This window comes from Lampetra fluviatilis, chromosome 1, assembly GCF_964198595.1.
Source record: "Lampetra fluviatilis chromosome 1, kcLamFluv1.1, whole genome shotgun sequence".
Classification (NCBI taxonomy): domain Eukaryota; kingdom Metazoa; phylum Chordata; class Hyperoartia; order Petromyzontiformes; family Petromyzontidae; genus Lampetra; species Lampetra fluviatilis.
Window position 1 is genome coordinate 32,280,078 of NC_136275.1, and position 12,992 is coordinate 32,293,069.

General features: G+C 49.5%; 1 protein-coding gene and 1 non-coding gene across 3 annotated transcripts in view; one reads left to right on the forward strand and one right to left on the reverse strand.

The window, feature by feature from the left end:
- LOC144934781 (voltage-dependent T-type calcium channel subunit alpha-1H-like) overlaps positions 1–12,992 on the forward strand; it is a 296,378-nt gene that overhangs the window by 43,673 nt on the left and 239,713 nt on the right. The gene's annotated exons all lie outside the window — the stretch shown is intronic.
- Positions 9,469–9,550, reverse strand: TRNAS-GCU (transfer RNA serine (anticodon GCU)). Its single transcript has one exon. It is a non-coding gene; the product is annotated as a tRNA-Ser (tRNA).

Sequence of the window (12,992 nt, forward strand, 5' to 3'; positions counted from 1 at the left end):
ATAATAGGTCCCGCATAAGAGGATAACAGGATGCTCATCTGCAATCTGGCCTCTACGCTGTTGCTCTCTCGATCTCTCTCTTGTTATGTCTCTCCGTCCCTGGTGATCCCTCTCCCGTTTTCTGCTGCTGCTGTTTCCACATTACGGCATTGCCTCAAAGCATCCCATTATTCACATGCCCTCTGTCTCCTATTCTGCATTCCCGTCTTGCTCTCTCTTCGTTTCTCTTTTCTTGCACCTTACGTGTGTCTGATGTTTATGGCTATCTCTCTGTCTCATCACTCTCCCATCTGTACATATGTCTGTCTCATCACTTTGCTGGCAGTCTGCCCCAATACTGTCCTGTCTGTCGCAGTTCGTCTCTTCTCAATGCCACGCTTTCCATTTTGCATAATGATCGCTATAATTTCTCAATTCCCTGTGCTTAACTCGCTCACCGCATCCTTTTGTCTTTGCCGCCCTCCCCACACATCGCCTCTTCGACTCCATTCCATTTCAAACTCCGATTGCCTTGCTGTGCAAATTACGATTATCACATAGAATGGGATTTGGATGGCTTTCATGGGAACGGCACAAAAATGCGTGCTACCCAATAAAATATAGAAACGTACTGTCATATATATTTTTTTTCATACAGGAAAGTCTGGCTGAGTCTCAAGACTCTTTAGAAGAGGATCGCCTGCATTGCGATATTTGGCCAATGCCATTTCACGTGGACTTGTCACGTTGGAGAAAAGCAGAGTGCCTGAATCATACTCCCACACATATCAAGGATAACACTAAAAATTGATTCACCAAATAATCTACTGCTGTCTTCTGGCATCCTCACAGGCCATGTTTACAACGCGGGGATATCCCAGGCAGTGTCTCGGTGCTCGCTAGCAGCACGTGCCCCTAATAGTATGTAGGGGCTATACGGGGGGTCTTTGTCTTTGGTAGTGCTGGTGGTGTTGGGGAAGGAAGCCCCCCCCCCACCCGTGACATAGAAAGCGAGTGCTAACAACGTTCGTTCTCACACGTTTCCAACCACATCACAACGTTCATCAAAAGTTGGACAGTGGTTCCAACCACATGCCGCATCTCCGATGAGCACAGCTGGCTACGTACGGTGCGAAAGAAGTTCAACGAATATAGCCAAGCACTAACCAGGTTTCAAATCCCTGCTTAGCTTCTGAGAAATGCTGAGTTCTGGTGCTCTCAGGGTGACTATTACACCAGGCTTATCAGGCTCACCAGGGCCTCTTGGGGTGAATGCCACTGTGGTTATTGTCCGGGACTCGAAGTTGTTGAGATCAACGTTTGCGAGTTTAAAATCCAAGGTGGGTGTCTATTCAGCCTTTCATTCCTCTGGTTTCATTGAAATTACTACAGGACTTCCTGTGTGTATATTTGTCCCTGTCATAGACATGTGGAATTGCCACCACGAGGCTGAGGCCACCAAGGTGGATGGATGAACGATGCCCCGTCGCTCCTTCTTTCGTGAAAACATTTCCTGTTTGGGCCTTTTGGCTCAGTGTCAAAAGAGAATTGTCTCCAGAGCCTTTTGCCGCAGAATCAGTTTCATGAACGATAACAGGGAGATTGAGATTGGAAGGCGAAACCGCGTGTGTGTGTGCGTGTGTGTGCGCGCGTGTGTGTGTTGACGTTCACGTCTCTGAGAATGGTGAATGGTAATGTGTTCGTCCATGCGTGTTTGCCTTTGCGTCTGTGGTTGTGCATAGTGCGCTACGAACCTGGCGACACGAGTTCGAGTCTCACGCGTGGCTAACTTCATCGGTGCTACTTCGCTCACGACACTTGACCGAGCAGTCCGTGAAAAGCTATTGCTACAGCATCTTCGTTGTCTTCATTGCATGTCGGTGCACGCACGCGCACGTTTTGCGAATGCGCACGCGCCTCGCCTCTGCTGGCGAACCCGACGCTGGTGTCACCAGGGATCCTGTGCTCAGACTATCTACACACGCACTGTACAACACAGCTGTGGATTGTTGTCTGTCGTGGTCTCAGGAGCCGCTCGCGGTGAGACCGGCAGTGGGGGCTGAGCCCGGAGAAGCGTCTGTGCACCTGGGCAGTTTCAGTGATGGCCACTGTGTTGGGAATTCTGGAATCTTGAACAGCGCGCTCTCTCGTGCCGACGGATCTCCCCCGTCAAAATAGAGGGCGGCTGGCTTAACGGGATCATCCGTGTGACGAATTAAATAAAACTAAAACTGTTGTGTATCCATATACACGACAATTATTATACTGGTAGGAACCACCTGGTTCCACCAGCCCACAGGGGATTATTGTGTCCGTCCGTCCGTCGTGCAGGGAAGGGGAGGGAGGGGCTGGGTGGGGACGGGAGGGTGGGGAGAGGCTGGTTGTGGAGGGTGGGGCTGGGTGGGGGTGGGAGGGGTGGGGCTGGGTGAGGAGGGGCTGGTCACCCTGTGTTGCCCTTAGAAAACTCAACGTTTTACCTACTCACGCCGGCTTGTGCCCGCCCTCACAGTCGGGCATATTTGCGGAATACACCACGCCGCCGTTGACCCTGGCCATTGACCGAGCAACCCAACGTTCCTACCAGCTCCCTCCGCAGGAATGTGTTAATATCCGTCCTTTCGTAAAGACGTGGACTTTCTTCCATCGTGGTCTTCCTTCCGTTTCACCCTGTCCTTGATGTTCACTCAAGGACGATATTCACTCAAGAACGTTGCAGTGGATGCTCTCGGTTGCATCCAATTGTTCAAATTGCTTACGTAACTTAATTCGCTGTCTTCCCCGGCTTCTTGTGGTAAACTCTAATTGTTCCCAGTCAAAAGCACTTTCATATTGGGTCTCTTGGTTTTTTTTTTCTCCTTACATGTGCATTCAATCTAACTTGCCTTTTTCTCATGATTCTTATTCATTTTATTGTTGTACCTGCTATCGGTAATACGTTTATGTTTGCATTTGTATGGCGATCAAATGCCTCGGCAAACGCAAAGGCGCCATACGTCATATCTCAGCTCAAGAAATTTGTAAGGGCACCCCTGGTGGCAGCTGTCCCTATGTGGCACGAGGTGACGCGGCACCGGCATGCACGTGTGCGTTTGTCTGCCCGCAGGGGGCGGCGATTGGTGTGTGTGCAATCCCTGCTGATGACTTTGTATGCATTGGGGGTGTAACGATGCATCAATCAATACAAATCCTTGCACTCCACGACACCATGCATTGAACGCCAATGTCTGAAAATCGATATGGTTTCTTTTTCATTCCTACATGTTGTGTGTTATGGGTTCACGTGGCTCGCATTGGCCTTTTTGTACACATCAGTGGGGCTCAGTCAGTGGGGTTGAGTCAGTGGGACTGTGTCAGTGGGGCTGTGTCAGTGAGCCTGTGTCAGTGGGGCTGTGTCAGTGGGGCTGAGTCAGTGGGGCTGAGTCAGTGGGGCTGTGTCAGTGGGGCTGTGTCAGTGGGGCTGAGTCAGTGGGGCTGTGTCAGTGGGGCTACGTCAGTGGGGCTGAGTCAGTGGGGCTGTGTCAGTGGGGCTGTGTCAGTGGGGCTGTGTCAGTGGGGCTGAGTCAGTGGGGCTGTGTCAGTGGGGCTGTGTCAGTGGGGCTGTGTCAGTGGAGCTGTGTCAGTGGGGCTGAGTCAGTGGAGCTGTGTCAGTGGGGCTGTGTCAGTGGGGCTGAGTCAGTGGGGCTGTGTCAGTGGGGCTGAGTCAGTGGGGCTGTGTCAGTGGGGCTGTGTCAGTGGGGCTGTATCAGTGGGGCTGTGTCAGTGGGGCTGAGTCAGTGGGGCTGTGTCAGTGGGGCTGAGTCAGTGGGGCTGTGTCAGTGGGGCTGTGTCAGTGGGGCTGTGTCAGTGGGGCTGAGTCAGTGGGGCTGTGTCAGTGGGGCTGAGTCAGTGGGGCTGTGTCAGTGGGGCTGAGTCAGTGGGGCTGTGTCAGTGGGGCTGAGTCAGTGGGGCTGTGTCAGTGGGGCTGTGTCAGTGGGGCTGTGTCAGTGGGGCTGTGTCAGTGGGGCTGTGTCAGTGGGGCTGTGTCAGTGGGGCTGTGTCAGTGGGGCTGTGTCAGTGGGGCTGAGTCAGTGGGGCTGTGTCAGTGGGGCTGTGTCAGTGGGGCTGTGTCAGTGGGGCTGAGTCAGTGGAGCTGAGTCAGTGGAGCTGTGTCAGTGGGGCTGAGTCAGTGGGGCTGTGTCAGTGGGGCTGTGTCAGTGGGGCTGTGTCAGTGGGGCTGTGTCAGTGGGGCTGTGTCAGTGGGGCTTTGTCAGTGGATTATGGCTTTGTCAGTCGAATACAGGAACCATGAAAATGTTCCACCTTAGCCAAATCAACGCACAGGTGTCTCTTGAAACTAATCGCTGCACCAGACCATGGCCATAAGAAACCAGTGGGGTGTTTCCACATGGACCAAACCTGTGTACGCACACACACACAAGTCAACGTTTTTCCCTCCCATACCAATATCTTTCGGCATTCACGCTTGCAGTAGCAATTCTACGTTCCCGTTACAGGAGCCAGTATTTCCACAGGACAACTTCCCACAGCGGTATTCTAAGTCGGCCCCAGTCGGGAGTTGAACTTGTGACCTTCTGAGTGCGAGGCAAGTGACAGAACCGACGTGTCACCTGGTCTCGGCTCGTCTTTCCATTCTACAGCCAGACGTGACTCACTGATGAGTCCTTGCAGTGGCGAGCACGTTCACACGTCTCCCGATTTACGAGGCCACTGGGTCTGATCTGCTTCGAATTTAGCAACTGGTTCTGCAATGCAGTTCGGCAAGTAAGGGTGGATCGATTGAAATAAAGTATCGTGCTCACGATATGTGCATTGAATCACGTGCATAAAATGGAGTAATTCCATTCAGTGGAAAGGGTATGCTCATGTTACATGCGGGCTAATGGAGCAAACAGAGCCATGCTAATGAGACGTAAATGAAGAGAATACAAATGAAAGAGTAAGAATTAGGCGAAAATAATTATACTTTATTGGAATCATGACCCCCAGTTGTAACATTCTATGAACTCACAATGTCAGGGAGGAGTTCGTTATTTCGTGCCTCGTGGCAATGAACATCAGCGCCAGGGAGACAAAGGTGGCTGGGTAGACACGGTGCTGGCTTCACCGTCAGCCACCACCCATCTCAAATGATCCGAATGCTGACATTTTTACAAATGGGCTTTTATTTTACAAACAAATCAATTGCAATGTCCTAACCGTAAAAAAGAAAATCACACGAAGTGAAACATTTCCATTATTAGACATAACAGAGTTGTGCAACATTAATGGCACTCCAGACCGGTGCCAAGATGCAAGCGGACTTTGCAGTACGACATCAACAATGGCATTGGTTTTTTTTTTCAGATGAAATAAAACAAATCCCAGTGGTATTGATTAATTGGTGGGGGTGGGGGGGTATGGAGTTGGGGGTAAGGGGGAGTGGAGAAGTTTTAGGGTGAGGATTCATCTGGTTACCCGTGAACTCCCCAGTCGCCCAGTCGATATCCTTTGAGCCGCATGCTCACAATCGCGCGTACACGCTCGCACAACGATTCGGGACAAACCGTGATGGCGCGAGAGACTTTCCTTGTAAGCTCGAATGTGACAGCGTCAATCTCGGCGATACCGAGTTGTGGATCGAGGGGAGGGAGGCATTGATTGAGGGGAGGAAGGGAGGGAGCCTCTCCTAGGTCAACTCAGCCTTAAAATTATTGCCTGGTATGTTGTTGATAAACGTGAGTGCTGCGGAGGTCAATTCAACCGGACAGGGTCCTGGCCACACCGCCACGTCGTGCGCCCTGCCGGCTTTCATAGGTGCTCGCAAACAACCCTTGCCCCAACAGTCTATTTGGTTAAAAGGGAGATCTTTGTATTATTTTTTCCATTTCTTTGTGTGCCTGTGAATACGTCTTTGTGCACGTGCATGAATGTGTTTCTCAATGTGCGTCGTTTGCTTTTGCTTCTCTCCGCATTCAAGTACGTCTGTGCATGAGCTCATGCGTATGCCTATAAATGTGTGCATCTATTGCATACATCTGTGTGTGGGTGTGCGCGGGCTACTGCCTGCCATAGTGTAGCGGTGAGTGTGCTACGCTTTGAACCAGGCGATCCAAATTAGATTTCCGCTCATGGCCAACACCAGTGGCGATTATCCAAACCAGTCCTGGGCCTCCCCTAGGTCGATTCGGCCTCAAATGAGTACCTGGTGCGATGTGTAAACTTCGCCACTGGGGAGACAAAGGTGATGGCCACCCACCCCCTCTTGTGCCGTGCCGGCCTTCGTAGGTGCTCACTAACCACACTTGCCCCAACAGTCTGCTAAGGCTACACGGGTGATCTTTGTCTTGTGCGTTTGTACAATTTCGGCAAGTGGGAAACTGCAAGAAAGGAATTTCCAGGAAGGATTATCGTGGAATAATCCATGGCATGGGGGATCGCGCTGATGTTCTGCGCAGACAAAACACCCGCAGTGTTCAGGGTTTTGTGCCCATTGGCGGCGCTTCCATGAAGCAAAACCTCTACCCAGCTGCACTGCAATACCCCAACCAAAAGGTCGAAGGTCGACCGTGCAGTGGTCTACACCCGCACCCGGCTCTCTCTACAGGCAGGGATTGCGGACCGTGCACGGGACCGTGGTCTGGGTGCGAGATTCCGTCCCACGGGGGAGACGAGGTGGTGCCATTTAGAAGGCAGTGCAGGAGTCAGGTTGCGGACCTATCACTAACAGACTGTGCGGCATCATCGCTGTCGTTCGACTAGGGGGACTCTAGAAATAGGTTTTTACCCTTTTATCTGGCAACAAAACTGGCACCTTTATACAAGGGATCATGTTTGCATTAACCACAACACTTGCAGTCAAAATGCAAACAAAAAGACAACTCTGATAATGTATGCACTGTCCTTGAAATTGATTGGTCCACACTCGAGACAGATTTTCTTAGAGCCTAGTCTCACATGGTGTTGGACCAGATGACGCCAAAAGGCCTTTTCAAGGACAGTGAATACATTATTAGAGTTGTCTTTTTATTTGTATTTTGACCGCAAGTGTTGTGGTTAATGCAAACATGATCCCTTGTATAAAAGTGTCAGTTTTATTGCCAATTAAAAGGGTTAAAACCTATTACTATATCTTGCTACTGGCAAATGAGGTCTCATGATGAGGGGGACACTGTCGTGTAAAGAACAAAAATAAACATCCCACGTGGAAATGGCCATGTATCCCGAGCAGCATCCTCCTGAAAATGAGCCATGAGACCATATTACAAGATGCACATTAACGATTGGTATTCGATTGAAACGTGGTGAATATTTAGCAAAGTGTAATAATGAACCATCGTGATGTCGCTTCTCGATGTACAAATTGTATTGTTGATATTTTACGGCTCCTTGCCCACCCACTGCTAGATGCAGCTCTGTGTGGTTGTTTGGCCACAGTTCACCAGGTTGGTCTGTGAAGGTGGGACCCCACGGATGGTTCAGATATCACTTTCCGCTGACAGCCATGGCCGGAAGTAGACCGCTGTGCCACTACTCCACCACATAACGTGTCAACGTATATACACATTAACCTAATATACATCGTCAGTCCATTATTATGAAGGTCAAGAGATCACGAAGTTTTCATTGCCAGAGGCGCCGATGCCACCATACCTCACCGTCACTTCCTCCTCTCCCGTAGATCCCACGGTTATTGCAAAGTCAGCACCAGACACACACATTGCTAAAACCAGTAGGTTTGAATGCCACACACACACGTACACTTTTATTTTATAAGAATAAAAACGCAGACAATGCACGTTCTGGAAAATTGCAGTTGATGGGACGGCTTCTACATTTACACAAAAGCACAGTGGGAACGAAAACAAATATGTGCATTAAATACACTATATCTGTGCATGGTGCTTTGCGTAATACAATTGCCGCCTTTGTTAGTCTGGACGGATATAATATCCTTTACAGAAGCAGATGGAGACAATCTCATATCGGCGAGATCATTGAATTGAAATTTAATTTAATAAGCTGCAACGATGCATTCTAACGTTTGTGATAACGCTGCAATTATCGCCAACAAAACAAAGAGAGAGCCCCTGTACGGCCATACAGACCGCCGGTGCACGGTACCGTTGGTGAGTGCCTATTAGTCGCGGCACGACATGTGAGGGGTGGTGTGGCAAACCCATTTCTAGCCGCCTTTGTATTCCCAGCGCTCATGTTTAGACACCACAGGAGGCAGTAATTTACGGCTGAGTTTGACCCTTGTAAAATGAGATGTTCCAACCGAAGGGATTTTCCACGTGAAATATTGAAACGAACAAACGAAAAAGAAAATGGCATTCAGACACCACGTGCCATTTTGGTGTTATCCATGGCCAGACATCTGGCTGGGAATCGAACCCATGTCACCGGATTTGTTAGTGCGTGCATGAACCGCTGCCCATGTACTCGATATCAAGTAGGGATGCACTGCGGAAGATCCCAGGTCATCTGAGCCTTTAAACGAAGATACCTGATGCATTGTGTAAACATTTAAACTGGGGAAACAAAGGCGGTTGGTCGTGGGGTTTGCCACACACCCCGTCGCATGCAGTACCGGCCTTCGTTGGTGCTCGCAAATGCCACTTGCCCCAGCAAGTCTGTTGAAGGCTACACGGGAGGATCGCTTTCTTTGTAGTTGCATCACTCTGCCCAGTGCCAGATTATCCTAAAAGCAAAAGTAGCTACAAATGCCACAGGCCCCGCACTTTCAAGGGCCCCGCGCTAAATGCTTTCAAGCTATCAATTCCCGTTCAGTGATTCGGCACTTCCTCTATTGCTATAGTGCTATACTGCCTTGAACTTTTATTAACGACTGGGTGTTCAAGGTTATAGATTTGTCGTATTATCTGGCTGTATAGCAGATGAAAAAATACAATTACTTTGCTATGCAAGTAAAACAACTTGTGTTTTTATTATTATGGTTGTATTTATTTATTTAGGGCCCCTTTATAACGTATGCTCCAGGCCCCGCACTAGCTTAATCCGGCACCGACTTTTCCCAAGCCGCTGTCCAATTATAATTCTCTGATAATGACAGACGGACACCCTCTGTGGGGCGCACCCTGTCTTTTAAGACTGCATGAACATCGCCAGCACGCAGCGTGTTGCAGTTTGCATGAAAAAAATAAAAATTAACCCGTAAAAACAAAGTTTTTCACTATAAATCCTTTATATGCGTGGCGGCTAGAGTCCTCTCGTCCTCTGGCTTGAGATGGCTGCCACCTATGGGTCAGATGATTGCCTGCCACCATTAAGCAATTGGTAATTAATTAAAAAAAAATTCGTAAAAAGTGTAAAATTTTGGAAAAAAAATTTCACGAAAATTAATTGTCACGCACAACGAGTCTGTGTGGAAAATGTCAGCTCGATTGGATCACGGGAAGTGGGTTAAAAAACGACCGAAAGATTTGCACGGTCGTAAGCGCGCAAGCAAGCAAGTGAACTTAATATAAAAGGATTTAAAAAGAAAAATCGCGACGAAGGTGGGATTCGAACCCACGCGTGCAGAGCACAATGGATTAGCAGTCCATCGCCTTAACCACTCGGCCACCTCGTCTCACGCACTCACACACGCAAGCACATACAACCAGAACCAGGATGAAGACTTGCACGCACATACATACAAACAGACTCCCCCCCCCACACACACACAGTCATACTATGATTTTTTCCTAAAAAGTGTAAAATTTTGGATTTTTTTCTTCACGAAAATACATTGTCACGCACAACGAGTCTGTGTGCAAAATGTCAGCTCGATTGGATCACGGGAAGTGGGTTAAAAAACTACCGAAAGATTTGCACGGTCGTAAGCAAGCAAGTTAACTTAATATAAAGGATTTAAAAACACAGCTACTTGGCGGTGACGTCTCGTAGGCTTCGCGGCAGGTGGATGTAATGACGGGCAGATTAATGCGGGGGGAGTCTTGGTGACACGATTGCAATTTGGTCAATTGAATTGCATGGGCTGAGCAACGTCTCCGCGGCACTCCTCCCACACTGGTGACACCGTAATGGCGTGATTTAGCCTCCCTTAGCTCAGCCGCCCTCCTGATGATGTCTCGACCTTCGTTCTACGCCGCTTCTTCACGCCGAGCTCATCACCGGTGAAATGTTTCCAGTCGCTCTCTCTCTCTCTCTACGCGGCGTTTTTTTTCTAGTCATCTTTTCATTATATTTTAGTCGGAGCACAAAACAGCGACGTGGGGGCGGGTGGAACAGAAACTCGAGGGACACGAAGTCCCGAACTCTGTGCTCCAATGCTTCGAGGAGGGAGGTGATTGGGCTCGCTGCCCCGCCGATGTTGTTTTCCATCCGGGGCCGTTGGCCTCTCGCACAGTCCCAGAGAGCGTCTCTGTGGAGAATGGCCCACGGAGGTTGACATCGCGCGACGCCTGCATTGTGACCTCCGTTTACAAGGCGGGGGGTGGGGGGGGGCATTCAACACAGTGAATGTTAAACACGCTTCAAGCCAATGTTGAACGCTTCAATGAATGCGTAACGATACGACCCCGCTCTGTCTCTTGTGCATTCGACTCCAGCTCCCCCCCTACCCCCACACACACCGTGAGTAGGAAGGAGAGGCTTCGTACGTGAAGTTCATCTACTACCGTATCTTCCCGCATATAACCCGCGGGGTATACCACTTCTTACAAACAAAACAAGACCCTGTGGGGTATATGGAGGTGCGGGATATCTGAAATTTGTTTTACACAAAACGCTATTTTTGCGGGCTATATGCGGGAGAATACGGTAAACTATGTTTATTTTACCAGGTAAGTGCCCCTGAGCTATATCGCTCTTTTCGGAAGCCACTCGGCCCCAAATGATAGCTCAACGAAGTGGCTTATCGTGTGGATAGTTGTCGCATCAGCCAAGTAGCCTAAATGCATGTTTCGAAATGTGGAGTGAAAAAAAACGGGAACAGCCAGAGAAACAATGAACGCGACCACAGGGAGAACATGTAAACTCCACATCTGCAGGCGGCAGGGTCGGAATGGAATCCACGACCTCCTGTAAACCAGGCGAGGTAGTTAACACCTCGCCACCGTGCTCGTGGGTGTTTGCCGAACTGGTGAACTTTAACCCCAAAAACGGTGACTGGCGTTTCAAAATTGATCCCATTTTTTTGACTTGGCTGTAAGAATTTAGAAAGGGGTCTGAGCATTTAGAAAAGGAGGGGGGCTTAGTCCCCTCTACCCCCCTCCCCAAATGCTTCCAAACTTTGTTTGCAAGTAGTTAACCAGAGGCCTCCTCTCCACACCACGTGATGCCCCACTGCATATGCCTTGCGTCAAGCGTTTGCTAGTCCTCCAAGCTGGAGTCGGCTGCGTGACGTGAAACATCTAATCGCATCCAACAAAGCTGGCTCTGGTGCCGCCATTGGGTGTCCATGATGAGACTGTGAATGCTTGAGACCGCTGTTTAATCACGCACGCGGGTGGGAACCGGGTATGGATCCAAGACTTCTGTGATGCTGTAACTCTGCATTAGCCCCCCCCCCTCCCACCGAACCTGTAACCCTCTCTGCCTCTCCTTGCTCTTTTGTTCTTTTCACTAACAAGGTAATTAATTTCGAGAAACACGAGTACTGATTTTTTTCGTTGCACATTTTGTGTTGTTGTTGAACGAAGCATCGTGTGTTCTGCTGTTCAACAAGCAAGCACCATTGTTAGCCTGAGCGGTGGTGGAAATTCCACATTCCTATGGCAGGAGCCATGTATCCGTATGACAACCACTCTTGACTTTCCACAAAGTCATGATGTTGATGCATGGCTGAGTTGGCCAAAGGACGGATTATTTCCGCTCGCAAACTTCTAATGATAATAATAATAATAGTGTTAAACAGAGTACAACAGGGCCCGGGAACCGAGACTAGTGTGTGTAGATAATTATCCTTCAGATGGAAACAATGATCAACAACGGGCAAAGCATCTCCCAGTTCAAATCGGCACGAGGTGGCGCTGATTGATGTTGGCAGCCCTTGAGCTAACAATCTAACTTCCACATTGCCAAGACAGGGCTGCAGGTAAATCAACTGTCCTATTGTTGGCAGAGTCCCCAAACCCCAAAACAAAAGAGTTGCACTTCACCCCCCCCCATCCCCCGCCCTGCCACCCAGCCACTCTTGTGCCTTCATTAATGGTCACGATTCAGGGTTAGTGGTTAGATGTTTTTTTTTTAATATGAAAAAAGATATAATAAATATATGAAAATAATTTTTTTTATCAAAATATTTCGAAAATGTATTTTTTATTGTGTTGAATGTAGCGATAGCCTCTAGTGGCAGACGGTGGGTGGGGGGGGGGGGTGTAAACCCATTGCGTATGAGCGTATACGAGTCGAAAACAATCGAATATTTTCCAATGAACCGAACGTTTGGGGCGAGTCGATTGCAGCGGTGAAGCCCTGACGGTCAACATCGAAACCACGACGTCGGGAGCGATCCCACGGCTCCACGAGGCAAGACAAATTACGACTCCTGCCGGGACCACAGCTGCTCCATCACTAGGGGGGAGGGGGGGCGGCGTTTAATGTCACCGGCTGGGGGCTCACGTACCTCAAACCCCACGACTCACCACAACGGGGATTTTTTTTTACCGTTTTGTGATCACCTCAAGGCTGCTTGGGAGCCAGAATCCCAGCGGCGTGAGCTCCCAGTGCTTTGACGAGATCAATGCGAAATTCTATCAGAAGGCTTTCAAGCTCGTTTCGGCTTTTTCATGCGTGCGGAGCCCACGCGGAGCGAGCGAGGGAGTTCGTGTTCGGTTTCACTTTGTGTGCCGCCCTCTTTGTAACGCGCCAGAGTTGTTGTCGCTGTTGTTTTTGAATTGTGGGACCTCTGAAACATACATGTCCCCCGATGTCCAAATTCGAACGTCGCTCGCTCATTCGCAACAAGTTTAATTTGCGGGCAAATGTTTTTAGCGCGTCGCGTGCGTTTCACAGCGTCCGAGGCACAGAAACGCGGTGGGCTTGATGGGCTGTTCGAGTCGAGTCTG